Genomic DNA, 26,873 nt, shown 5'->3' with positions numbered 1-26,873 from the left:
TCCAGGTCCCCTTCGCCCCAGTGCTAGTCTGGTTTTTCTGGTACCTTCTTCTCCTGCACCTGTCTCCGGTAAGTGCGTCCCCATGGTATAGAACACTGGGGGTCCCCGTTCTGTGGTTTGTCCACTTCTGTCTGCCTGACGGTAGCATGAACCCTTTGAGGTTGTCGCGTCTCTGGTCCTGTCTCCGGTTCTCCCTTTGCTACTGAGTCTTCAGATTCTTTAGGGTCAGCAAGTTCCTTGCTGTGCAGGTGTTAACAGCAGGGCCGGCTCCAGGTTTTTGTGGGCCCTGGGCGAAAGAGTCTCAGTGGGCCCCATCCACACATAGACATGCACAGATACATACACATACAGGCATACGTACGCATATTTATTTAAAGAGAAATTCACAAAAACACATAAATAGACATAAATCTAGACACAGTCATATACACTGACATACATAGATACACATCATACAAGCACACACACACACACACATTATTTTTATATATTTATCCTGTATATATATTTCTAATATTGGGAAGCCGGCAACAGCCTCATTCACCTCCCGGCTTGTCTAACAGACATGGCCGCACATAGGGCACACTAACACTGCTGTATATACATCACAAGAGAGGCTGAGGACAAACACATTACTGGGGGAATATATATTACTGAGGAAAGCGGTATACAGCAATGGGGGGCATACAGCTCTAGAGGAGGGCAGTGACTGAGGTGGGGGGGACAAACAACTGTGAGGTGGGGGGTGACATGCAGCTCTGGGGGTATACAGCTCAGGGGTGGGGAGACATACAGCTCTGAGGGGGTATACAGCACCTGGGTGGAGGGAACATACAGCTATGAGGGGGTATACAGCACCTGGGTGGAGGGGACATACAACTCTGGGGGTATAGTAGTTTGCAGCCCCCATATTGTGTTATGAAGCCCCCATTGTCCTCCATATAGTATTATGCAGCCCCCATATAACATTAAGCAGCCCCCATATAGCACAATGCAGACCTAGATAGCATTAGGCACCTTCATGTAGTATACAGCCCACATATAGCACAATGCAGACACATATAGCATTAGGCACCTTCATGTAGTATATAGCCCACTTATAGCACAATGCAGACCCAGATAGCAATAGGCACCCTCATGTTGTATACAGCCCACATATAGCACAATGCAGACACATATAGCATTAGGCACCCTCATGTAGTATACAGCCCCTAAATACCACAGTGCAGAGCCAGATAGCATTACACACCCTCATGTAGTATATAGCCCCTATATACCACAGTACAGAGCCAGATAGCATTATGCACCCTCATGTAGTGCAGAACCCCTATATAGTACATTGCAGAGCCAGATAGCAGTAGGCACCCTCATGTAGAATACAGTGATTAATACTCAGTGGCGTAACTAGAGTTTGATGGGCCCTGGTGCAAAATTTGGACCGGGGCCCCCCTCCACGTACACCGAGACTTAAGGTACGGAATAATGACACTGACACTTGGGGTACAGGAGAATGACGCTGACACTTGGCTCTTACCCTCAGCACCCAGGTTTCCCATGATCAGAAATCCCTCTATCAGTACCCTGCTTTCCCATGTTCTGATATCCATCTTGTCCTCAGCACCCAGCTTCCCCATGCTCTGCTATACATCTTTCCCTCAGCACCCAGCTTTCCCATATCAGAGCATGGGAAAGCTGGGTGCTGAGAGATGTACAGCAGAGCATGGGAAAGCTGGGTGCTGAGGGAAAGAGCCTTTTTCCCTCAGGACAAAACATTTCCATCCCATACTTGTATCTTTGTCCCCCCTTGTATATAGATCTCCAAATACTATAATGGCCCCCACATAGCCTTCCATATAGTATAAAGGGTCCCACATAACCCTTGATATATTAGAATGCACCCCCATAGTTCTCCATTTCCCCAAAGTTCTCCATGTATTATAATTCACCCCATAGTTCTCCATATATTATACTGCACCACATAGGCCTCCAGTTTTATAACGCACACCCATAGTCCATGTACAGTTAGGTCCAGAAATATTTGGACAGTGACACAAGTTTTGTTATTTTAGCTGTTTACAAAAACATGTTCAGAAATACAATTATATATATAATATGGGCTGAAAGTGCACACTCCCAGCTGCAATATGAGAGTTTTCACATCCAAATCGGAGAAAGGGTTTAGGAATCATAGCTCTGTAATGCATAGCCTCCTCTTTTTCAAGGGACCAAAAGTAATTGGACAAGGTACTCTAAGGCCTGCAATTAACTCTGAAGGCGTCTCCCTCGTTAACCTGTAATCAATGAAGAAGTTAAAAGGTCTGGGGTTGATTACAGGTGTGTGGTTTTGCATTTGGAAGCTGTTGCTGTGACCAGACAACATGCGGTCTAAGGAACTCTCAATTGAGGTGAAGCAGAACATCCTGAGGCTGAAAAAAAAGAAAAAATCCATCAGAGAGATAGCAGACATGCTTGGAGTAGAAAAATCAACAGTCGGGTACATTCTGAGAAAAAAGGAATTGACTGGTGAGCTTGGGAACTCAAAAAGGCCTGGGCGTCCACGGATGACAACAGTGGTGGATGATCGCCGCATACTTTCTTTGGTGAAGAAGAACCCGTTCACAACATCAACTGAAGTCCAGAACACTCTCAGTGAAGTAGGTGTATCTGTCTCTAAGTCAACAGTAAAGAGAAGACTCCATGAAAGTAAATACAAAGGGTTCACATCTAGATGCAAACCATTCATCAATTCCAAAACTAGACAGGCCAGAGTTAAATTTGCTGAAAAACACCTAATGAAGCCAGCTCAGTTCTGGAAAAGTATTCTATGGACAGATGAGACAAAGATCAACCTGTACCAGAATGATGGGAAGAAAAAAGTTTGGAGAAGAAAGGGAACGGCACATGATCCAAGGCACACCACATCCTCTGTAAAACATGGTGGAGGCAACGTGATGGCATGGGCATGCATGGCTTTCAATGGCACTGGGTCACTTGTGTTTATTGATGACATAACAGCAGACAAGAGTAGCCGGATGAATTCTGAAGTTTACCGGGATATACTTTCAGCCCAGATTCAGCCAAATGCCGCAAAGTTGATCGGACGGCGCTTCATAGTACAGATGGACAATGAATCCAAGCATACAGCCAAAGCTACCCAGGAGTTCATGAGTGCAAAAAAGTGGAACATTCTGCAATGGCCAAGTCAATCACCAGATCTTAACCCAATTGAGCATGCATTTCACTTGCTCAAATCCAGACTTAAGACGGAAAGACCCACAAACAAGCAAGACCTGAAGGCTGCGGCTGTAAAGGCCTGGCAAAGCATTAAGAAGGAGGAAACCCAGCGTTTGGTGATGTCCATGGGTTCCAGACTTAAGGCAGTGATTGCCTCCAAAGGATTCGCAACAAAATATTGAAAATAAAAATATTTTGTTTGGGTTTGGTTTATTTGTTCAATTACTTTTGACCTCCTAAAATGTGGAGTGTTTGTAAAGAAATGTGTACAATTCCTACAATTTCTATCAGATATTTTTGTTCAAACCTTCAAATCAAACGTTACAATCTGCACTTGAATTCTGTTGTAGAGGTTTCATTTCAAATCCAATGTGGTGGCATGCAGAGCCCAACTCGCGAAAATTGTGTCACTGTCCAAATTTTTCTGGACCTAACTGTATAACGTAGCCTCCATATTCCTCCATATATTATAATGTAGCCCCCATAGTCCTATATGTATTATAATGTAGCGCCATAAATCATCATATTGTATTGTGCAGCCCCATACTCCTCCATGTATAATGCACCTCTATATTCCATGTATAAGGTGTCCTTCATTTTGTATTATGCAGCCCCATACTCCTCCATGTATAATGCACCCCTAGTCCATGTATAAGGTGTCCTTCATGTTTATTATGTAGTCCCATAGACCTCCATGTATCATGCAGCCAGCACCCCCAGGCCTCCATGTGTCATGCAGCCAGCAAAATAAAAAAACAAGTACCTCTCTTCTCCTTCCGACCCCTGCGACCGCGGTAGTTACTCCCCTGCCCCCATATCTCACACACCCTGCTCCCCATACATCCTGCACCCCCATATCACACACACTACACCCCCACATCTCACACAGCCTGCACCCCCCAGATCACACACACTACACCCCCATATCTCACACACCCTGCCCACATATCTCACCCTGCCTGTACCCCAACTTACCCCTCTCAAACACTCTGCACCCCTTCACATCCTTCTGTCACAGTCTGCACCCCTCACATGCCACTCACCCTGCAGCCCCCTTCCCCCTCATGTCCCCTCTTTTCTTATTACCAGTCATGTGTCCAAATCTCCTTCAGGATTCAGTATCTTGCTTTCTGCCCGGCCTCCTGTGTCTCCTCCCACACAGTCACATGGGCGTGACATCATCGCAGGTCCTGCAGGATGGTTATTCCGTCTTCTGTGCAGGTCAGGAGCATTCATGCTCTGCTGCAGCTCAGACACGGCTGGTGGCCTCTCCAGGTCAGGGGCCCCTCTACTGACACTGGGCTCCCCTGACTCACAGGCCGGCCCCCTGACGGTCGCATTGTCGGCCACTACACAGCGGCACTACACATAGGGGCCCGGCAGCCGACTCTGCAGAGCGGCTGCCGGGCCCCTATGTGTACTAGAGCCGCTGTGTAGTGGCCGGCCTGTGAGTCAGGGGAGCCCAGTGTCAGTAGAGGGGCGGCTCACTTCTCCTCGTTCCCCCCCTGATCCTGTCTCCTCGGCGCGTCGTCCATTGCTGTCGCTCGCTCTACCTCTCAGCAGGCGCGCAGTGATGACGTCACCGCGCTCTGCTGCAGAGCTGTCAGAACGCCGACAGTCACAGCGGGGAGAATGATAAGAGAGAGAGCGTGCCGCTCACTCTCATCATTGCTCTCAATTGTATCGGCACCTGCGATGCCGATGCAATTGAAAGCGCGATCCTCGGCGGGGGGCGGTGACAGCGCGGCCACCAGGCCCCCCTGAGTAGCGGTGCGCCACTCCTGCCACCGCGAGTGGGCCCCCCCGGCAGCTCAGGGCCCCGGCATTTGACCGGGTTTGCCGGGTGCTGGCGCCGGCCCTGGTTAACAGGTCGGCTTGAAGCTCTTTCCTGTCCTAGGGTCCTGTACCCCATCGGTGCATAGTTCTGGGAGTACTCCACCGTACTCCACCGGCAACCACCTCTCCTGGGTACCAGGTCACCGTTAACCCGAGTCAGGATGTCACTTGGCTTCCACCCTCACACCTCAACAGTCACTACTAAACTGACTACTCTCCACAGTCTGCCCCTCCCACCTGGTCAACTAGTGGACTAGAGTGGCTCCACCTCTAGGCGGCCATCCATTGGTCCCACCCTAGCTGTGTACCGTTGTATGGGGGATTGTTGGGGAAAACTGGGATTACCTGGGTTTTTGGTGGTACTGGCACTAGGGTTCTGGTTCCCTAGGGGGTAGGCCCTGCATCCTTGTGGGGATGCAGAACCTTGTAGCACCCTGATGGCTTCAGGGGTGCTATATAAATCCACCATAAGATACTATAAATAGGATTTATCCTACATATAAGTGGTGGGCATATATATACGAAGATAGTGTTACCTGTCAGTAGTGTAAGGGTGTTAAGGTCTACCCCTAGTTTTCTTGTAGACATTGTGTATTAATTGACAACTAGTTATGGCTAAATGGCACAGGTCATGCTACCAAAGATCATCATGTGTCTCATGAAACAGCCGGCATGGTCTCGCAAGATCTCACCGCTGCCACCAATATGTCAGGAACCAGCCGGGGTGGTCTTGCAGATGTCCCTCCGCTTGTGTGTCAACCTGTTAATACGTGACAAAGCTACATCTTGCAACCCCACCCTGTCGTCTCTAATACGTTGGAGTCACACAATAGGACCTCATCAATTCCGCCAACACACAACGTTCTGCACCCCAAGGAATACGTAACGTCCACTTGGCGTAGGGTTAGACTGACACCTGTCCACACAGTCACAGAGAGACACGAGGAGGGAGACAGAGTGGGTAACAGAGTGAGTCACGCGACACTTCACTCGCTCACAGCCTCGACAGGCTAACAGACCCCTTGCACCAGCCACAGTGAACACAGGGCCGGCTAGCTGGGTAGTCTGCCACCAATTCTTCGTTAGATATAAGCCTGGTCCATTAGCAGGATTATATCAGGCCAGAAACCAGCCCAGGTAGCATGTAATACTAAACTGAGCTCACGGAAATGGATTTGTGGATCGAGATAAAAGAACAGCCCAGGATTAAATTATATATTTAATCGCCATAAGGACACACTAGATAATACACCATATACAAGATGAGATTTACAGATATTATGTCAGAAATGCAGTTACGAGTAAGTTATGGTTGCAAACAGATATACAGATGGATCAGTTACCTTGTTCCTTATGATTAGGCTTGGTTCTGACTCGGCACAGAGGAAGCGCTGTGGAACCACTGGTTTCCTTGGGACTCCCCACACATTTCTGGACCTGACCTCTCTGAGAGGAACAAACTCAAAATGTCCACTCTAATTTTTATGAACATATGTCCCTCCCATGTACTGCCCACCTTTGAGCTATAACAGGGCTGGTCATGGGATGTGACTTCAGGTTCCAGAAAATTATGAATTGGCAGTTTTCCCCATATCTCCGCTTTTGAGTGTCACATGTGGAAGATATTACCATCATATTTCGCATCAGGATTTTATCTATTCATAGCTAGGAAATATGAGGTGCCTATTGTCTTCCCTCGGCTAGTTATTAATTATGGGCTGATACGCACGTCTCACTGTTAAGGAAAAATATGTATGAAATGCGTCTTGCTACCCTGATGCCAAAAATACGCACTCCCCAATATTATACTTCTTATGTACTGTCCCGGTGTTGGTAGGGCTGCTCGGGTCCGTAATTGTGGTGTCTCGAGGGGGCCCGGACCCGGGTTGGCAGACACTTGGATCCCTGAAAGGGGGCATTTACAGGGGATAAGTTTGTGACACCACCTGTGGGTTGCGGTAATGGGAGTACCGCCGCTGCTGTAAGGAGTACCGGGGCAGATGGAGTTAAGCAGCCTGATGTTAGTCCCTCCACAGGTAGGGATGGCCCCGGGCTCAGGGGTGTTGGTGTTTATTCGGGAGCGCAAGGTGCAGGGGACCAGGGTACTCACTGTGGGTAATCGTGGTGCAGGATGAGGATTATAAAGTAGACACACACGCTGCAAGTAAACCAAGTCCTCTGTGTGCCACAGTCACTACGGGGAGCCCGTCCAGGTGTCCGCTCCCACCAGTGTCACTTGATAGTCCGGAGCCCACCTCCATGCACAAATTAGTTGTCTGTCTGTGACCCCTTGGCTTGCAGCTGTTAGGGCCTCGCTACCTTTGTGAAGTGTAGCTGTGCTCTTGGGAGCTGGCACTTGGGACTTTAGTGGGCTGCTTTTGGCTGGAAAACCCTGTCCCCCGTGTTGTGCTGATGCGGCCAATCTCTGAGCTCTGTGGGAAGGTCCCTGAAGGTCTCCTTCCTCTGCAGGTTAATGAATCGGCTCCTGACCTAGGGTCCTGTACCGTGATGTGCTCTGTACCGGTCAGGTCCTTTTGGGCTTGCTGGTGCCGACAGTCCTCCAAGACTATGTCCGTCGCACCCTTTCCAATGTCACTGACACCGGTCCCCAACTCCTCTGGACCCGGACCACCGTCTGTGACCCAACCTCGGTCTAGCTTCCCGGGAGCTCACTCTCCCCAGCTCCTCTCTCCTTCAGAGCTCTCACTAGTCTCCTCTTCTCTGTACTCTACTAAACTGTCTCCTTCCCTCCCACCAGTCTGCCTGACCCCTAGGTGGATGGCCCTTTTCCAGCTAGACCAACTCACTGGTGTGTGTGACGCCCTGGGCAAGCCAGGGGTCACAGGTCACAACACCACACGCACCCCACATTCCCTGTAGGTACACCAAGGCTAACCTAAAATCCTTGTTGCCTTCCTCCAGGAGCTGGTGTTCACACCAGGGGGTGGGCCAGGCGGTTGGCTCCGCCCACCGAGGAGTTCACAGCTCTGGAGGCGGGAAAATCAGCAGATAGAGTTTGGAGTTTGAAGAGTTCAGTTTAGGAAGTGAAGGAGTAAACAGTGAAGTGGAAGATAAGTTAGAGAAGTGAAGGAGAAGGAAGTGGCAAAGGAGGACAGTAAGAGTGGTGACAGAAAAGAAACAGTTAAGAAAGCCTGAAGTTAGTCCGGGTGTGTGCCCCGGACTGTGACAGCAAGGTCAGTAGACAGCGGTGATAGTCTGCAGGGGGACTGTTTGGAGGTTGCTGGAAGGACCGCGGACGGGTGGTGACCCGGCGGTCTGGAGCAGTATACGAAGAACAGTCAGCACCAGGGCAGGGGCCTTTCGGATCCCGGCAAGGCTAGGAGTCGCCATAATTTGCCAAATCCGTCAGTGAAGGGGACGTCTGTCTCCCAACAACCAAGTCCCGATTGAAGGCAACAGCCCGACCGTGAAGGGGAGACACCGCCACCGCCAGGGCACCAGTTTCCCAGGGCCAGCGCCTGCGGGCAAGAGTAGAGCTCTTTCGGCCCAGCTTGAAGCCGAGGAGTGGGTAACCGGTGGGAACCCATCGCTACCAAAAAGGACTTTACATAGGTGCAGGGAAGAGACAGTCACCGCTAACTACAGGGAACCGCAGCACCGTGAACCATCCGAGGGACCCGTCCAACCAGCCGTTTGTTTACCGAGAACTGTGTCGTGTTTACTGGCTGAGTGAGTACCTCCGTGCCGTGCGGCACAGCGCCGTCCCTGCGCCCCTGCACCTCCACAGGCCCATAGCCCGCCTGTCCAACATCCCAACCCCATCACTGGGCCCCGGGATCACCAACCCCTACCCACGGAGGGGCAACACAACAACTGGCTGCTCCACACCATCACTCCCGGGATCCCCAGCCAGAGCAGCGGTGGTGTACACTCAATCACCACAACCGTGGGTGGCGTCACGGACTATAAACAATTCCCACACCCAAACCCCCCTTTTCACTCACGGGCGAGGAGCGCCGCTAGAGTCCCCGGGATCCGGCCCATCGCTCGAGCCACCGAGCAGCAGCAGGCCGCGGCAGCAGCGGCAGCTGGACCCGAGCAGTGGGAGAGCGCGGCGTCCCCTCCTCCGCCCGCGACAACTTGGCGTCACGAACAGGATCTTACCGTTCTGCCGTCTGGTAGAGGTGCGCCTTGTTACCGCCGGAGGTGTCCGGGCGAAAAATTTCAGAAGCCGCCATCTTTGGCGCGAAGAGTTCCCGCTCGAGCGTCTTCTCGAGTAGCAGAGGCGCAAAGGCCAAAACCCCGCCCCGATAGAGGAGGGGCCGAAGAGAAGCTAAGGGGGACGCGATGGCGGCTGGATGCATGTGAAGGTGGCGGTACAAGCAGAAACGCTGAGACCCCCACAGTCCGCCGACCCTGGCAAGGAATGTCCGCCCCACCTAGTTATGCGGAGGCTACCGAGCTGGTGCCCGGAACAGCGGCATGGCTGAGGGCCCGGACGGCGGGGATCTGCCGTCACTACTGGAGCCAGATCTGCAGGCTGATGGAGCAGTGGACCGCAGAGGTGGAGGCGATAGCTGCTGTTGCGCGAGTGTATGGAATGGAGGCCATGATGGAGGAGCTGGTGAGTGACCCACGCCCCTGTGTCCCCGAGGGACCGGCCGCTGCGGCTGAGGGACCCGGTCTACCCCTGGCCCCCACGCAACCTCCGTCCTCCTTGCTCGTGCATCGCACTGCGCCTGGCCCGTCGGGCGTATACCCCTCTGTGACCGTGGCGGAAAGAGTGGCAAGCCTGGAAGCTGTGGCAGCTGGCGGCAACCCGCCTGACGCAAGGACGGACGATGGTGAGGCAGGAAATACAAACAGTTGTTGGTTGAGAACAGTTTAGAATGTGACAGTGAGTGGTAGTGGAGCAGCTGTCAGGGACCCGGGTAGGAGCCTGGGCCCCTTGTAAACGTCAGGCAGGCAGACGGGGGTGGCCGTCTGCAGGAGTACCGGTACAGCAACCGGCGGAACCGTACGGACCGGGCCTGGGTTGGAGCCCGCCGGTCCTGAACCGGGGAGTCAACCGTGTACCGGAGCACCAGAAACCGGGTACTCAGACCCCGTCCTAGCTTAGAAGCCACTGAGTATAGGCAAATTGACTGATTGCTGGCTGGACCTCACGGGTTCATCCACACCCAAAGTCCCGAAAGAAGGCAAAAGCCCACCGAGACCGGATGAGTGCCACCGGCAAGGGCCAAACAACCGACGGACCAGCGCCTGCGGGCAACCGAGGGCTCCTCCGGCAGCTCAACGCCGGGGAGCGGGCTACCACTGCTCAGGCAGGGGAGCCGAAACACAACAACCAGAGGTTCACGGGAAAGGGGCCACCATCAACCCCACAGGGGACATCAGCAGCCGGATGCGGGCACTGACCACATCCGAACTTTGGTTTACCAGTGACTCTGAGTGTGAATCAATCGTGAGTACACCAGTGCCATCCGGGCATGACACTACACCGTGGCACAGCACCCTGCACTCCGACAACAACATCAGCGTTCCAGTCCCCCACCGGGGCCCCAGGACACACCGTCCTTACCCACGGAGGGGCTAACATCTAGGCTGCGGCCGCAACACCGATCCCGGACGAGCCCCCACCTTCACTCCAGCCGCAGCGGTGGTGCATCCCGTCACCACGACCCGTGGGTGGCGTCACGACCCGTGAGACGACAATGCGGCCCTCCCGGCTGCGTTCCTCGTCCCGCACCCCCACCACCTCTCCCCCTTTAACAGAGCGACGTGGCCCCCAGTCCGGAGGCGCTCGTGCCACCGACAACCCGAGCCCGGACCTCGAGCGGCTCGGCCCGAGCAAGCGGAAGAAGCAGGCCGGGCCCCACTCAGGGCGGTACACATGCAGCAGAGCAGTATGTGTATCTGTCTGTATGTATGTATGCAGCAAAGCAGTATGTATGTGTGTGTCTGTATATATGGATGTGTACTGCCCTGGGAGCCCGTTTTTTTGCAGACGCTGGCCGTTTGGATCTCTGGCCCTTGGCGGTGGCAGTTATTTGTACTGGTTGGGCTGTTGCCTTCAATCGGGACTTAGGTGGGAAAGGACCCTGAGGTCCAGACCGCAATCAGTTAATTTGACTAAGATCCAGTGGCTTCTAGACTAGTTCGGAGTCTGAGTACCCTGCATGGTGCTCCGGTATCCAGTTGGCTCCCCGGTTCGGTTCCGGCGGGCCACTACCCGGTCCCTTACGGTTCCACCGGTCATCTTCCCGGTCTCCTGCAGGCGGCCACTACCGTCTGCCTCCTGGCTGAAAAGGGTACCTAGGCTCCTACCCAGGCCCCTGACAGTTCCTAGTTTTCCTCCTCCACTCCTCCTCCGTCAACTGTCAACACTCTTCTGTTTTGTGTTCCCGCCCCAGGCCATCCAAACTCCTCGGTGGACGTAGCCAAGCACCTGACTCCGCCCCACCGGGTGTGAACGTCAGGACCTGGGAGGGGCGACTCAGGGTTTCAATGTGTGGCTGCTATTACCTTATTAGGGTGGGGTGTGGTGTGTGGGACTACTTGTGACCCCTGGCTAGTCCAGGGCATCACATTCCCCCTTGGTTTAATACAGACCGTCCGCGGTTGCCCGACCAATACCGGTTTATTTTTCTTTGTAACTGGAAAAGAAAACGGGAAACATGTACAAGCATATTAAACTTTTTTACATTTGTTTGAATCTTCCCTTACAGGAGGCATTTGCTTAAACGTTACGGTAACATTTTTAATAACAATGGGTCCATGTCCTTCCGCTTTCCCACCCAAGCAACCTGTACCTTGATGCTGCCCCTAAGAAACGGGCAGCACCTCTTTTCCCCAGTCCAGAAACAGGAACTGATCCAGGCTACCCATGCAGGAATGGGTATGGTACTTTGCACCCGGCAGTCACTCAGAGGCCCCACGTCCAGGGGACCCCTGACCCGGAGGATGGTCACCGGTTCTGGTAGTGACCGGACCCCAGCCTGCTCCGCTGCGGGTCCTCCCTCCAACCAGCCTCTCCGGAGACCGGCAGTAACGGGAAAGGCAATAAGGGCACTATTTACAAGCCCAAAAGTTTTTGGGTGACTTGCCAGTTCTCAGCCATGTTCATGATTGCTTATGTGGGACAAATAGAGGGCAACAAAAGTCCCAACGGGGACGGGCAGTTAGGTCCCAACGGGGACTGTACTTGTGGCAACGGTGATCCGCTACCTTAATCCTCTTCTATAACTTGTAGCTCCGGCATGGTGCGAGGGTCGTCATCCTCCGAAGTGGACTCAGCCTCACCCTCAAACATCTCCAGCACGCAGCAAGCGCGTCGGGAGAGGGCCATCCGGTACCCGTTTACACCGCACCACGGGATATATGTGGCCTCCATCTTGACCACACAGGGGACCTCCTCATCCTCCGAAACCGGCTCCATGTCGGGACCTGAGCCACCGCTCTCTGCCTCTGCGCGGTCGGCGGCGGGGTCTCGGGGGTCGACCATCATGGCTGGGCCGACGGTCGGGGCCAACTCCTTCTTTAGTGCGGGCGGGTCGCCGCCAGTTGTCACACTGGGGGTCAGCACCGGCACCCCCGAGCTTGCCACTTCTTCAGCCCCTGGATCCTCTTGGGCTGGTGCTGCGGGTTCCGCTGCCGGTGCAGGTGGCAGCGGGCCGATCAGGGCAGCGGCGACCAGCGCAGGCGACAGAGAAGGCCATCTAGGGGCTGGGGGTAGACCAGGTCTCTCAGCCGCAGCGGCCTGTCCCTCGGGGACACAGGGGCGTGGGTCACCTACCAACTCCGCTAAGAAGGCATCCGTTTCGTACGCCCACGCGGCCGCAGCCAGGTCCTCTACCTCAGCCGTCCACTGTTCCATCAGGAGACGCACTCGAGCTCGGTGGTAGTCGCTCAATCAGGTGATCTCGGCCTTCAACCATGCGGCGGTCCCGGGCGCGGGCTCCGGGAACTCGGGCCTGTCTGACGGGGCGGACATGTTGTAACTTGTGCTTCCAGGAACCAGACAGGTGGCAAAGTCCTGGAATCCCTGCCCCTTATCCCTGCAGTCACATGACAAACAGTCCCGCCCGCCCCCCTTGGTCTTTTCGGGGCACTCCGCTTGCTTTCTGCAGCGCCACTCTGTTCCCAGGGGGCAGGGCTTCACCTTCACGCCCTTTCTCTCGGGGAAGATGGTGAAGGCGGGAGTTTTTCGCGCCAAAGATGGCGGATCTTCAGATTTTTCAGCGGGACGCCACTGACTGGGTTTTCAAGGCGCACTTCCACCGGTAAGTGGACTGGCTCGATCCTGTTCGTGACGCCATGTGTACCGCCCTGGGTGCTCAGCTGCCTGCCGAGCCGCTCGGATCCGAGCTCGGGTTGTCGGTGGCTCGAGCGCCTCCGGACCGGGGGTCACGTCGCTCCGAAAAGGGGGGTGATCTTGCTGGCGCTACGGGTAGGGGTGGTGTGGTGGACGGTTTACGGCCGAAGCCGCAGTATTGGTAAAGTTCATGACGCCACCCACGGGTCGTGGTGATTGTAGACAACACCGCTGCGGTGAAGGTATGGGGGCTCCCAGGAGCGGTGTAATGGCGCAGCTAGGTGTTGACCCCTCCGTGGGTAGGGGATGTTGGTCCCGGGGCCCGGTTGGCGAGGGACGGGGTGCAGGGTGGAGTGTTGCGGTGCGGTGCCTGATGGCACTGTTGTACTCACGATTATAACCACACAAAGAGTCACTGGTAAACCAAGTTAAGGTGATGATCGGTGCCCGCAGCCGGCTGCGTGTTCTCCTAGTAAGGTTGGTAATGTCCGCCTTTCTCCTGCACCTCTGTGTAGTGACTTTTGACTCCTATGCCTAAGCAACGGTAGTCCACTCCCCGACTTGTGTACGCCGGAGGAGCCCGTTTGCCCGCAGACGCTGGCCCTTTGGATCTCTGGCCCTTGACGGTGGCACTTATCCGTACTGGTTGGACTGTTGCCTTCAATCGGGACTTAGGTGGGAAAGGACCCTGAGGTCCAGACCGCAATCAATTAATTTGACTAAGATCCAGTGGCTTCTGGGCTAGTTTGGGGTCTGAGTACCCTGCCTGGTGCTCTGGTATCCAGTTGGCTCCCCGGTTCGGTTTCGGCGGGCCATTACCCTGTCCCGGTCCCTTACGGTTCCACCGGTCGTCTTCCCGGTCTCCTGCAGGCGGCCACTACTGTCTGCCTCCTGGCCGAAAAGGGTACCTAGGCTCCTACCCAAGCCCCTGACAGTTCCTAGTTTTTCTCCTCCACTCCTCCTCCGTCAACTGTCATCTATCTTCTGTTTTGTGTTCCCGCCCCAGGCCATCCGAACTCCTCGGTGGGTGTGGCCAACCACCTGACTCCGCCCCACCAGGTGTGAATGTCAGGACCTGGGAGGGGCGACTCAGGGTTTCAATGTGTGGCTGCTATTACCTTATTAGGGTGGGGTGTGGTGTGTGGGACTACCTGTGACCCCTGGCTAGTTCAGGGCGTCACATATATATGAAGCAGAGAAGTATGTGTCTGTTTATATGTATGTATGTGTGGCGCCCTGGACAAGCCAGGACATCACAGGTACTACACCAACACACCCCACACCCCCAGTCAGGCACACCTAAGTCAAACAAAATCCTTGTTGCCTTCCTCCAGGTGCTGATGTCCACACCAGGGGGTGGGCCAGGCGGTTGGCCCCGCCCACCAAGGAGTTCACAGTCCTGGAGGCGGGAAAAGCAGAGCAGTTAGTTAGTTAGATAGTGGGCAGTGGAGTTGAGTGGTGGAAGTGAAGTGGCAGTTGAGGAGTCTGAAGTTGGTCCAGGTGTGTGGCCCGGATGGAACAGCAAGTTTGGCAGACGGTGGTGACCGTCTGCAGGAGAGGCCTATTGGAGCTAGCCGTAAGGACCGTGGACGGGCGGTGGCCCGGCGGTAGCGGACCGGTACGCAAAGAGAAGCCAGCACCATCCGGCAGGGGCTTACGGACCCCAACAAGGCTAGGAGTCGCCGTACAATTTGTCAAATCCGTTAGCAAAGGGAACCTCCTGGGTTTCCCAGCAGCCAATTCCCGACAGAAGGCAACAGTCCAACCGTTAGAGGGAAACACAGTCACCGCCAAGGCTAAAGTTCCTAGGGCCAGAGCCTGCGGCCAAAAGGGACTCCATCAGCACATATCCAAGCTGGGGAGCGGGTTACCGGTGGGAACCCATTGGAACCGTTTACACTACACAGGTGCAGGGAAAGGCAGTCACCATCAACCTGCCGGGAGGAGAAACACCGCAGCCGTCTGTGGGACCCCTCCATCCAGCCGCTTGTTTTACCGCAGACTCTGTGTACATCATTGGCTGAGTGAGTACCACCGTGCCGTGCGCCACAGCGCTGCCCCCCGCGACCCTGCACCTCGCCAGGCCCCGTAACCCACCTGCCATCCAAACCTACCCCCTCACCGGGCCCCGGGACAACCAAACCCCCTACCCACGGAGGGGAGAACCAACATCCAAGCTGCTCCCTGTCATCGCTCCCGGGATCCCCGTCCAGAGCAGCGGTGGTGTCACCAAACTCACCACAACCGTGGGTGGCGTCACGGACAATATCAAATCCCCACAATCAAATCCCCTTTTCACTCACGGGCGAGGAACGCCACTCGATTCCCCGGGATCCGGCCCACCGCTCGAGCCACCACCGAGCAGCAGCAGCAGCCGGACCCGAGCAGTGGGAGAGCGCAGAGTCCCCTCCTCCGCTCGCGACATATGCAGCAGAGCAGTATGTGTGTCTGTCTGTATGTATACATCCTAGGTCTCCTCCATCCGGTTACAATGGGTTCACACGACGATCCCCACACGTGTCTGCTAATCTGATCAGCAGACGTGGAATTGCACTTTTTTTTGCAATTTCTCCTCACTTGGAAATTTGTTTCCTGTTTTCCAGTCCAATATGGGGCGGAATGAATGGTGTTATTCAACAGTACAACTCGTCCTGTAAAAAAGTAAGCCCTCATATGGCTATATTGAAAAAAAATAAAAAAGTTATGGCTCTTGGAAGAAGGGGAGGAAAAATGAAAAACACAAAATCCCGGGGGGGGGGGGAGGGGTTAAAATAACCTCTGGAAGCAGAGTTATCTTCCAGGCATGATCTGCCCCATAGCCTGGAAGACCTCATTTACATAAAGGGATAAAAAATTATTTATCCACAACAAAGCTTCTGATATGAGACAGACAGGCATTCTATAACCTGGATGCACATATTAACAGTTTAGATAGGTCAAATGTGGTGACAGATTCCCTATAAGGAAAGCCTTTTCCGGCACAAACGTATGAACAAAAAAATAACAAGTCCATATATCTGTGGGGTCCACCTGCTCAGGTAAAGGGTTCCGCTCTTCTGACAAACAGAGCACTACTCTGTAGGTCTGTTCCCTCCATACACAGAACACAGAGTCATTCCAGAGGCCTTCATTTCATGGACCACACCCTTAAGTGGGAGATATGGTGAACACCCGTTCCACCCACTCATATGCTGTTCACAAAACAAACCACCCCTGTTAATGCCTGTTTAACCCTCTCCGTACCTAGTATACTTGAGCATACATCCAGGTTCACATCACTGAGGTTAATAATCTCAACGATACATATCTCCCTCTAGAATTTTACCAGTAACCATATGTCATATCCCCCTCTGCTCATGTGGTGCCCTGGACTAGCCAGGTAGCCACAGACAAAACACACACACACCCCCACCCCCCAGACAGTTACATTAGTCAGACAAAAACCCTTGTTGCCTCCCTCCAGGGTATGATGTCCACACCAGGTGGGACGGAGCCAGGCAGTTGGCCCCACCCACCAAGGAGTTCACAGGCCTGGAGTTGGGAGTAGATCAGTTTAGGAGGTGAAAGTGAGAGGTCACGAACTGCGAGTGTCTGGATTGGAGCCCAGGCACTGAAAGCAAGGTTGGCAGACGGTGGTGGCCGTCTGCAGGAGTTAGCGGAACTCTGTGGAACCGTAGGACTGGGGCTGGGCGTTGGACAACCGGTACCGAACGGGGAGCGGAGTGAAGCTAAGCCCCCAGGCAGGGCCATCGGACCCCGACCAGGCTTGGAGCCGCCGACAATAGTCAAATCCGAGTGTGACAGGAACCCCCGGGGTTCCCTAACAACCAAGTCCCGATTGAAGTCAACCGCTCACACCGTGAGGATATACAGCCACCGCCACAGGCTAGAGATCCAAGGGCCAGCGCCTGCGGGCAAAACGGGCTCCTACGGCACCTATACACCGGGGAGCGGACTACCAGTGGGCAACCACAGGAGTCAGGAACATTCTCAAAGGTGCAGGGAAAGACAGCCACCATCACCTGTCCGGGGAGAGACACTGCAGCCGGCTGCGGGACCCGTCCATCCAGCCGTTTGGTTTACCGGAGCCTATTGTGCATCTGTTGCTGAGTGAGTACACCAGTGCCATCCGGCACCGCGCCGCGCTGTCCCTGCAACCCTGCACCTCACCAACCCTGCCTCCCCGTCACACCCCCGGGCCCCGGGACCACCAACCCCTACCCACGGAGGGGGAAAACAACATCCCAGCTGCTCCCTACCATCGCTCCCGGGATCCCCGTCATCAGCAGCGGTGGTGCCCATCTTCACCACAACCTGTGGGTGGCGTCACGGACTAAATCCCCAAACAAACCACCCCCTTTTCACTCACGGGCGAGGAGTGCCGCTCGAGTCCCCGGATCCGGCCCACCGCTCGAGCCACCGAGCAGCAGCGCCGGACCCGAGCGTTAGCGAGCGCAGCGCCCCGCCGCCAGCGACACTCACAGCCTGGCCTATAAGGTCTTATTAAATCTCTCCACCAAGCTGTCTGTCTGCGGATGGTACACAGACGTCTTCAGTTGTGTAACCTGGAGGTCTTTACACAGCTCTTTCATTACTTTGGACATAAAGGGAGTTCCTTGGTCCATCAGGATCTCCTTTAGTAATCCCGTCTGAGCAAAGATGTGGACCAACTCTCAAGCTATACTCCTTGCAGAGGAGTTTCTTAGAGGTACCACTTCTTGATACCATGTCGCATAGTTTAGCAATACCATGATATGTTGATGTACCCTAGCAGACTTGACCAGCAGTCCCACTAGGTCCATGGCAATGCATTTAAACGGCACCTCCATGATGGGCAATGACAGTAGGGGATTACGGAAGTGAGAGGTTCAAGCAGTTAGCTGTCAGGTTTGACAGGATCTGGAGTAGTTTAATATCTCTTGGGGACATCTGGGCCAGTAAACAGCAGTAGGATCCAATCCGGTTTTGTCTGCACCCAGATGACCACTCAAGACATGAGAATGGGCCATGTCCAACACCCTATGTCTAGAGGGCCCTTACCCTCAACAATTGCTGTATTACTTCGTATTTCAGCTTGGTAACATGGTATATTAAGTCCCCATTTTGAACACAATATGGGTACCTGTTGTCGACCCCCTTTCAAGACAGTCACATTGTTAAATGCCCCTTTTAGAGTTAGGTGCCTGAGTTGCACGATCCCAAAATTTCCCCTGGTCACCTCCAGTCCAGGGATGTTGACCTTAGCGGATGCCATCTCCTCATCGCCAACACACAAGGGAAACCTATCAGACTCCTACTGTGATGGAGCTTCTTTTGGGATGAACCACATCTTATCTGAACCCCTGGGCACTCCCACTTTCCCTCACAAGTCCCAGAACAAGGCAAAGTCCCGTCTTTTTATTATCGGATGTAACATGTCCTGTATTCTGTGCCCTGGTTTGCCTCAATGACCACTCTGGCCACATGGTAGTCCTTAGCATCTCAATGGATGCAATGAACACTGGTCTTCTTTTTGTCACAGAGGGAGTGTGGTGCTTACTAAGGTCAACAAACTCCCAGAGTCTAGCAGACCAGTCCTTGACATTCCATTTATTATCATGGGACATGCCTGCAGCTCCTCGCAGGGTTGACAGTCTACACTGCAGGCAAGATACGCATTGTATGAACAGTGCCAAACCATGTTGTAGTCCATCCACATGGGGGTTATGGGACAAGGGAAGCTCAGTGACCTGGGTAGTGACACCTCCAAAGTACACCATTAGTTAAGACTTTCAGCAATCCCTCTGCCTCCCTTTTGGACTATGGGCACCCTCATTTGTAACTCCAATGCCCTTCTTCTGGGTGTTTCCCCCCATTGGGAAACTCAGTATGGAGATACTATGACCCCTGGCTTTTCCAGGGCCCTCTTGACCCCATGGTACATTTCCATCATGCCTACTAAGTCATCAGTATTGGAGATCTCCCTGGGCAACCCAGGACTGCATTGTCCTCGGAAGGGAGTAAATGAATCGGTCAATGACAACCATTTGGGTTTGCAAAAGAAGAGTGGACCTAAATACCAGTTGAGAGGTGTTAGAAGCTTGTTGATGTTTATAGGGAGTTATGGATTGCAGTTATTTATTCCAAAATGTGTGCAACCAAATATTAAGTTGAGGGTGCCAACACTTTTGTTTGGCCAATTTTTGGATTTTTGTGTGAAATAATGGTCTTTTTTCTTTGTTTTGTTTTTTTTGTATGTAATGTTTCAATATAAACAAAAGAAATAATTTTCTGAGAGAAATAAATTTTCCGATACAACTCTATTTTATTGGATTTTTTCAAATAGAGTAGTGGGGGTGATTGGGAGATAAAATACGGGAGCAAGATTAAGAAACAATTTCAAGTGTGCCGTCACTTTGAACATGACTCCAATAGAGACACACAAAGGGTTTCATTTCCTATTCTGGTGTAAGCTGTGCCAATTTTGGACCAAATCCATTAAGACAAATTTATGATTGATTTTTGACAAAAAGATCAGATTGTGGCACCTAACTAAACACTCATCTAAATTGTCTACAGAAACATCTAGAATATTGGAGTAGTTATGTGTAGCCCCGCATTACCGTCAGGTAATATAAACATAATTGGTACTGCTGCATCTATGAAAGTTGGATCTATAAAATTATTTAATTAACACATATGGTAGATGCCATTTCAATAAAAATAGCAAAACAACAGAATTGCATTTGGTTTGTCACTACACCTCTCTTACAAATTGCAGTAAAAAGCTATCAAAACTTCATATGTACCCCAAATTGGCATTAATTCAACAGTCAGCTTGCCTTCCCCAAAAAGCAGCCAGGCTGTCACGTCTCCACGTCTGCAGCTGTGATTTTTTTTTGCTCTGGCCACAAGGCACAGCTACATTCCCACGGTGGGGCGGTGGCGGGGATACAGGTGGCGCTGGTGAGTGCAGTCTCCGCCGATCCACCAAGCTTGGTAGGCCTGGGACTTGCAGTACCACTGGCTGACTGTAGTGTTGTGTGCCTTCCAGTTATCAGCTTCCAGCTCCAGCCTATTGGAAGGCACCACATCCTTTTTATACCTTCAGTAGTCTGCTGCTCCCTGCCAGATATAGTTTAGTTATAACTGCTTATCTCTGGTTCACACCCTACTCTGTATATTTGTTACCTGTGTTTTGACCTCTGTCTGCTCTCTGTCGACTCTCCTGCCTGCCGTTTTTGTACTTTGCTGCTATCTCTGGTTTGACCTTAGCCTGATTTCCTGACTACGCTCTTGCCTGCCGATTTTGTCCCTTTTCTGTACCTCCTGGTTTAGACCCTGCCTGATGACTTCAAATCTTGGGATTTCAGCCTTCCATGGGCAGCGACCTCCTGGACCCTGTAGTAATTTCAGATCCCTGTACAGGGGTTAAAGGGTTTTGGGGTTCTCAGGATCCTTCTGAGTGGGCAGCTAGCCTCTAAAGCCTGCTTTACATGGTACGATCGATTGTGCGATTTCCCAATCGATCGTACCCGCCCCCGTCCTTTCTGCGTCACGGGCAAATCTCTGCCCGTGTCGCACAAAGTCAGTAACCCCCGTCACACATACTTACCTCTCGTGCGACCTCGCTGTGGGCGGCGAACGTCCACTTTCTGAAGTGGGAGGGACGTTCGGCGTCACAGCGACGTCACCCCGGCCGCCGGCCAATAGAAGCGGAGGGGCGGAGATGAGCAGGATGTAAACATCCCGCCCACCTCCTTCCTTCCACATAGAGCCGGCGGCGGCCGCGGGAGGCAGGTGAGCTGGTCATCGTTCCCGTGGTGTCACACGGAGCGGCGTGTGCTACCACGGAAACGATGATCAACCAAATTAAACGATATTATGGAACCTAACGAGCAGTACCCGACTCACGATTTGTGAGCGATACTGCGTCGCTAGGAGGTGTCACACAGGCCGGCATCGCCAGCGATGCCGGATGTGCGTCACAAAAACCGTGACCCCGACGATCTATCGCACGATAGATTGTCTGGTGTAAAGCAGCCTTTAGTCTGTCCATGACAGCCATCCTGAGACTGTGGTCCTGGGCAGACGTTACACAGTCAGATCAATCAACTGAAAAATAAAATTGTTAAGGGTGTTAGGAAACGGTGAAACAAACCCAATATTTTTTCCTCTTTTTATTTTTTAACAAACTTCAGAACTTTTTCCCCACTTAAACAAAAAAAATTAAATCCAGACAAGTTTAGTATCGCCATAGTCTAAGGGGGCTTTACACGTTGCGACATCACTTCCGAAATATCGTCGGGGTCACGTCGTTAGTGACGCACATCCGGCGCCGGTAGCGACATCGCAACGTGTAAATCCTAGGTGCGACGATAAATGATCGCAAAAGCGTCGAAAATTGTTGATCTGTGTAGCGTCGTTCATTTCCATAATATCGGGTCGACTGCAGGTACGATGTTGTTTGTCGTTCCTGCAGCTCCACACATCGCTGTGTGTAAACCCGCAGGAGCGATAAACATCTTCTTACCTGGGTCCCGACGGCAATGCGGAAGGGAGAAGGTGGACAGGATGTTATGTCCCGCTCATCTCCGCCCCTCCGCTTCTATTGGACGGCCGATTAGTGACGTCGCGGTGACGCACCTCCCCCTTGAAGGAGGGATATTTCGGCAGTCACAGCGACGTCGCCGAGCAGGTATGTGCGTGTTAAGCTGCCGTAGCGATAATGTTCGCTACGGCAGCAATCACCACATATCGCATGTGCGACGGGGGCGGGTACTATCGTGCTCAGCATCGCTAGCCGATGCTAGCGATGTCGCAACATGTATAGTACCCCTTATTGACCTAGAGAAACAAGTGATCGGGTATTTTTACCATATAAAGACCGTTGTGAAAACAAAACTCAAAAAAAAATTGTTGAATTGCATTTTTTCTTACCATTTCATCCCACCTTTCCCCCCCCCCCCCCATTTTCCAGTAAAATGAATGCTGCCACTCAAAACAACAAATCGTTCTGCAAAAATAACAACACAATATATGGATACGTATAATAAATGAATATGGATACCTAATGATAAATAATAATAATAATACGTGGACTTTAAAAAAAAATGGCTCTTGGAAGACGAGGATAGAAAAATACAAATATAAAAATGAAAATTAGCTATGGAAGTAAGGGGTACTTTGCACACTGCGACATCGCTAGCCAATGATAGCGATGCCGAGCGCGATAGTGCCCGCCCGCGTCGCACATGCGATATCTTGTGATAGCTGCCGTAGCGAACATTATCGCTACGGCAGCTTCACATGCACTTACCTGGTCGGCGACGTTGCTGTGACTGCCAAAGAATCCCTCCTTCAAGGAGGCGGTGCGTTCGGCGTCACAGCGACGTCACCGCGACGTCACTAATCAGCTGGCCAATAGAAGCGGAGGGGCGGAGATGAGCGGGATGTAAACATTCCGCCCACCTTCTCCCTTCCGCATTGCCAGTGGACGCAGGTAAGGAGATGTTTGTCGGTCCTGCGGCTTCACACACAGCGATGTGTGGAGCTGCAGGAACGACAAACAACATCGTACCTGCGGACGCACCGACATTATGAAAATGAATGACGTGACACAGATCACCGATTTTTGACTGTTCCACGCTTGTTCATCTTCTCTTCTAGGCTTTACACGTTGCGACGTCGTTACCGGCGCCGGATGTACGTCACTTTCGATTTGACCCCGACGATATCGCAGTAGCGATGTCGCAACGTACAAAGTACCCCTAGGGGTTAAGGCAAGTGACAGGTCCTCTTGAAAATACACCCCCCCCCCAATAACTATGTCCAAATTCGATTGTCATCACTGACGTACTGTTCGCTTAGGTAGAATCACCAATGCATTAAAATGTGTAGGGTAATATTAATATTCATAGCTATCAATGGCTGATTTATCCAGATTATGTCATGAGTTGTGAGGGAAAAATGTAATACTGCAAAAAAGACAGTGATTTCTTAATGTTCCGCAATCATCACACAGGTCAGTCCAACTAAACAGCCCACTGAATTTTATCTGAAAATTGCTTTGCATATGGAAACTATGGAAACTAGCACATGAGCACCTTACTTAACTGACAGCCTACTGCTGGGATAAGTGAATGCTGATAGCCCCGGCACTCGTGCTCATCCTTTAGAGCCATACTGCTTGGAAAGATCCATGGGGTGAGCTTTTAACTAACAACAATGCATGGGGGGAGATCTGCCATTGAAGTTCTGGAAATCAGCCGAAAGGAATTCTAAGTACCAGGATGAATGTGTGTGTCGGCTGGGGACGCCTCACTGCCGAGCCTTTTGGCACTTACTGCAACCATGCACATAGCTTTGATGAGAATGCTCCTTCTTTAGCTCCCCATGGGCGCTGTAACTTAGACAGCTGTGTAGTGACATTGACATAATCCCACTGATCAACTGAGGCGACCACCATCCATCCCTTTCCTTTCAAGTATATAAGAAAAACACACGTCCATCAAGTTCAGATGGTGTTGCTCTTGGTCAAATTTACCACTTGGGCCAGCTCAGAGGGAGAGAGAAGTCCTGGACAGCTAGGAGGAAAGGACATCCTGCCTGTAGTAATTGAGTAGTTCTGAGATGAAACATGTAGGTTACGTCACTGTAAGAGGGTGGCCAGAAGACGATACTCAGACTCAGTGCCCCATTGCATTTGTGCATCAACATTGCCATCTGCTGGAGAACCAGGGTCACCAGGAACCAGTCTGTTAGAGTGTGTTTCTTCACGGGAAGAGTTAGACAGAGATATCGACACAGGTGATCAATGTGGCGCAGTCATCAAATATAAAAGGCTGGGCCAGCAGCGGAAAGACAGAGTTGGTGCCAAGATCATCAGGGGAATGGATGTGTGCGCAGCATAACAGGCCCATATCATCTGCAAGGGAAACATTAGGAAGTGTGGCGCCCCTGACCTGGTCAGGCACCACAGAGTATTGCACCCATGCGGGAGCAATGCTTCCAGGTAATCTCCAAAGGCCAGGATGAGGTGCACACACAAACATATAGTGACCAGGCCTCCCACATTACCAGAGGGGACCCTTGAGTAGCCATAAGGGGTTAACTTTCAATTCCCAGCTGGGGGTGTGTTCAGGGGCTGGTTGCTAGGAAGCAGGGCAGAGAGAGAGAGGAAGAGAGGAGTCGAGTGGAAGAAGTTGAAGTGTATGGAAGGGAGCAGAGAAGCTCTCGTGCAGACAGGTCCTGAGGAGTGCTGTAGCTGAAAGCGGAGGAGAACGGAGTACTGTGGGTCGGCCTGAAGAGCATCCAGAGAAAGAGGGGTGGCTGAGTACGGAGATCCCGGTATCCGAGCACCCAAGGGGAACTAGATCCCCAGTACAGGCAGCAAACCAGTCAGAGCTGCTCAATCTACAGGTGGGGATACTCCATGCCCTCACCACTACTACGCAGCGCTCGGGCCAAGCAGCAATCAGCAGGCCCATAAGGGGACAGGGCCAGAAGCCATCCCACCAAGGCCACGCTGCCGGCAGACGAGCCAGAGAGAGGGGAGCAGGGTGGTAACAGCTTCCCTGGAGGGGTCCTACCACGCTTCAAGCAAAGGACCCTCCCAAAACAGAAGGGGTGCAAGGAAGGCGAGTGGACAGCTACCCTCAGAACGGCCTCCTGGAATTCCTGGTTCCACCTGGTTATCACAGTGTCGCCCGGGCATCTCACCGTGACCTCCCAACAGTGAGTAAACACATTGAAAGACTTTTAGACTGTGTTTGAGTTATTCTGCGACTTGTGGTACTACAAACCCACACCGGGCCCTGGGGCTTGCCTCACTCTCAGGAGGCTACTACATCCGACTGCACCCACCATCAGCCCCAGGCGTCCCCTAACCTGCAGTGGCGGTCCCCACTGACCGCAATACTGAGAGTGGCGTCACGATCAAAACCGAAGATTCCCTACCTGTGACCAGCACCAGCTACGTGGAGTCCCTGAAGGTATGCACCGATACAACACCTGTGGGGCTTCACATCTGGCGTCACGAACAGGATAAGGACTAGACCTGTTCAGACAGGTGACCGTGTGCCTCAGAGGTCCGACCGCAAAAATTGAACCGCCGCCATATTGCCATCTTCAAAAGCGCGCGCTGCAGCCCGCGCGAGGGAGAAGAGCACCGCCCACGAAGAGGTGTGGCCGCCCCAGAATCCCCACAATTGAGAGAGCGTACTGACCCCGGAAGTGGAGAGGGAGCGCGCAGATTTCTGAAGAAAAATGGACGCTGCAGGAGGTAATGCCCCTGGTCAGGGCGACGCAGCCCAAGCGATGCCAGCCCCTGTCGCGCTGGACGCCGCAGCGCCTGGTGCCGGTGCCGCGGTCGCAGCTGCGCCGGCCGAAGTCGCCCCCATAATGCCAGTGTCCTTGTTGTATGCCCCAGGGGCGCAATGGCTGCCTCAATACGCCGGTAAAATAGACACGCTGACCGGGTTTAAGAAAAAGATCAACACCCTGCTAGACATGCACGCGATGACTGGTAAACAGAGGGCCGCTGTGGTGCTGGGACAATTGACTGGAGCAGCAGAATTGGAAGCTGAGTCCTGGGCCAATGATGACCGGAGCTCTGTTGAGACCATCTTTGCCAAACTAGCAGCTGCTTTTGAACACCGCACGGAGGGAGAGCTGAGAACGGACTTCTATCACTGCCGTCAGAAGCCCCAAGATAGTATAAGAGACTATGCCCTCAGGCTGCAGGCTGCACTACGGGCTCTCAAGCTGGTGGACCCTGTCAGTGACCAGGAAGGAAACCGGATGATGAAGGAACAATTCCTGCGGGGCCTGCGCTCTCCTGAGGATGGGAAGCAGATGAAGCTGTGGTCCCTAGAACACCCCGACGTGGACTTTGCCATTCTGAAAGACCGGGCAGTGAAAGCACTCCAACCCCCTGTGGACACAGACCCTGCCAGTTCCACGGCTGCAGGAGCGGAATCCTCCACGCAGGCCCTGATGACTGCAAAAGGACTCAACGCGCCAGCAGAGACCATAAGTACGCTATCCTCCCAAGTGCAGCAGCTCACTAAGGACGTCGCACAAATCCTGAAAGCAATGCAGTTGCCCTCAGAGACCAAAGTCCCTCATCAGATCCTGCTAGCCGACAACCCAGAGGACGTCCCTTGGATGCGGAGGAGAAGGGGTCCCCCAACTCGAGGCAGGAGCAGTGATCGCTATGACTCAGCTGGACAACCCATCTGTCGTCGTTGCCAGAAGGCAGGTCACTATGCAAGGGCCTGTCCTTTAAACGAGTCAAACCTGGGGCCGAGGGCCAGTCCTCAGGATTAAGAAGATCAGGCCCAAGTCGCTGCTATGATCAGTACGTGGGTGGACGTCCTGTCCTGTCCATCGTCTTGGACGGGATCCCTACCCCGGCATTATTAGACACCGGCTCTCAGGTCACCACGATCCCGTATGTCCTTTATCGGAGGTTTTGGTCGGACGACGATCTCCGACCACCGGACCCCTCCCTCACCATCTATGCTGCCAACGGACAACCTATAGACCA

The sequence above is a fragment of the Anomaloglossus baeobatrachus genome, chromosome 4 (genome assembly GCF_048569485.1).
Source record: "Anomaloglossus baeobatrachus isolate aAnoBae1 chromosome 4, aAnoBae1.hap1, whole genome shotgun sequence".
Taxonomy (NCBI): Eukaryota; Metazoa; Chordata; class Amphibia; order Anura; family Aromobatidae; genus Anomaloglossus; species Anomaloglossus baeobatrachus.
The sequence above is the reverse complement of the archived record's forward strand: the minus strand, read 5'-3'. Positions refer to the sequence as shown.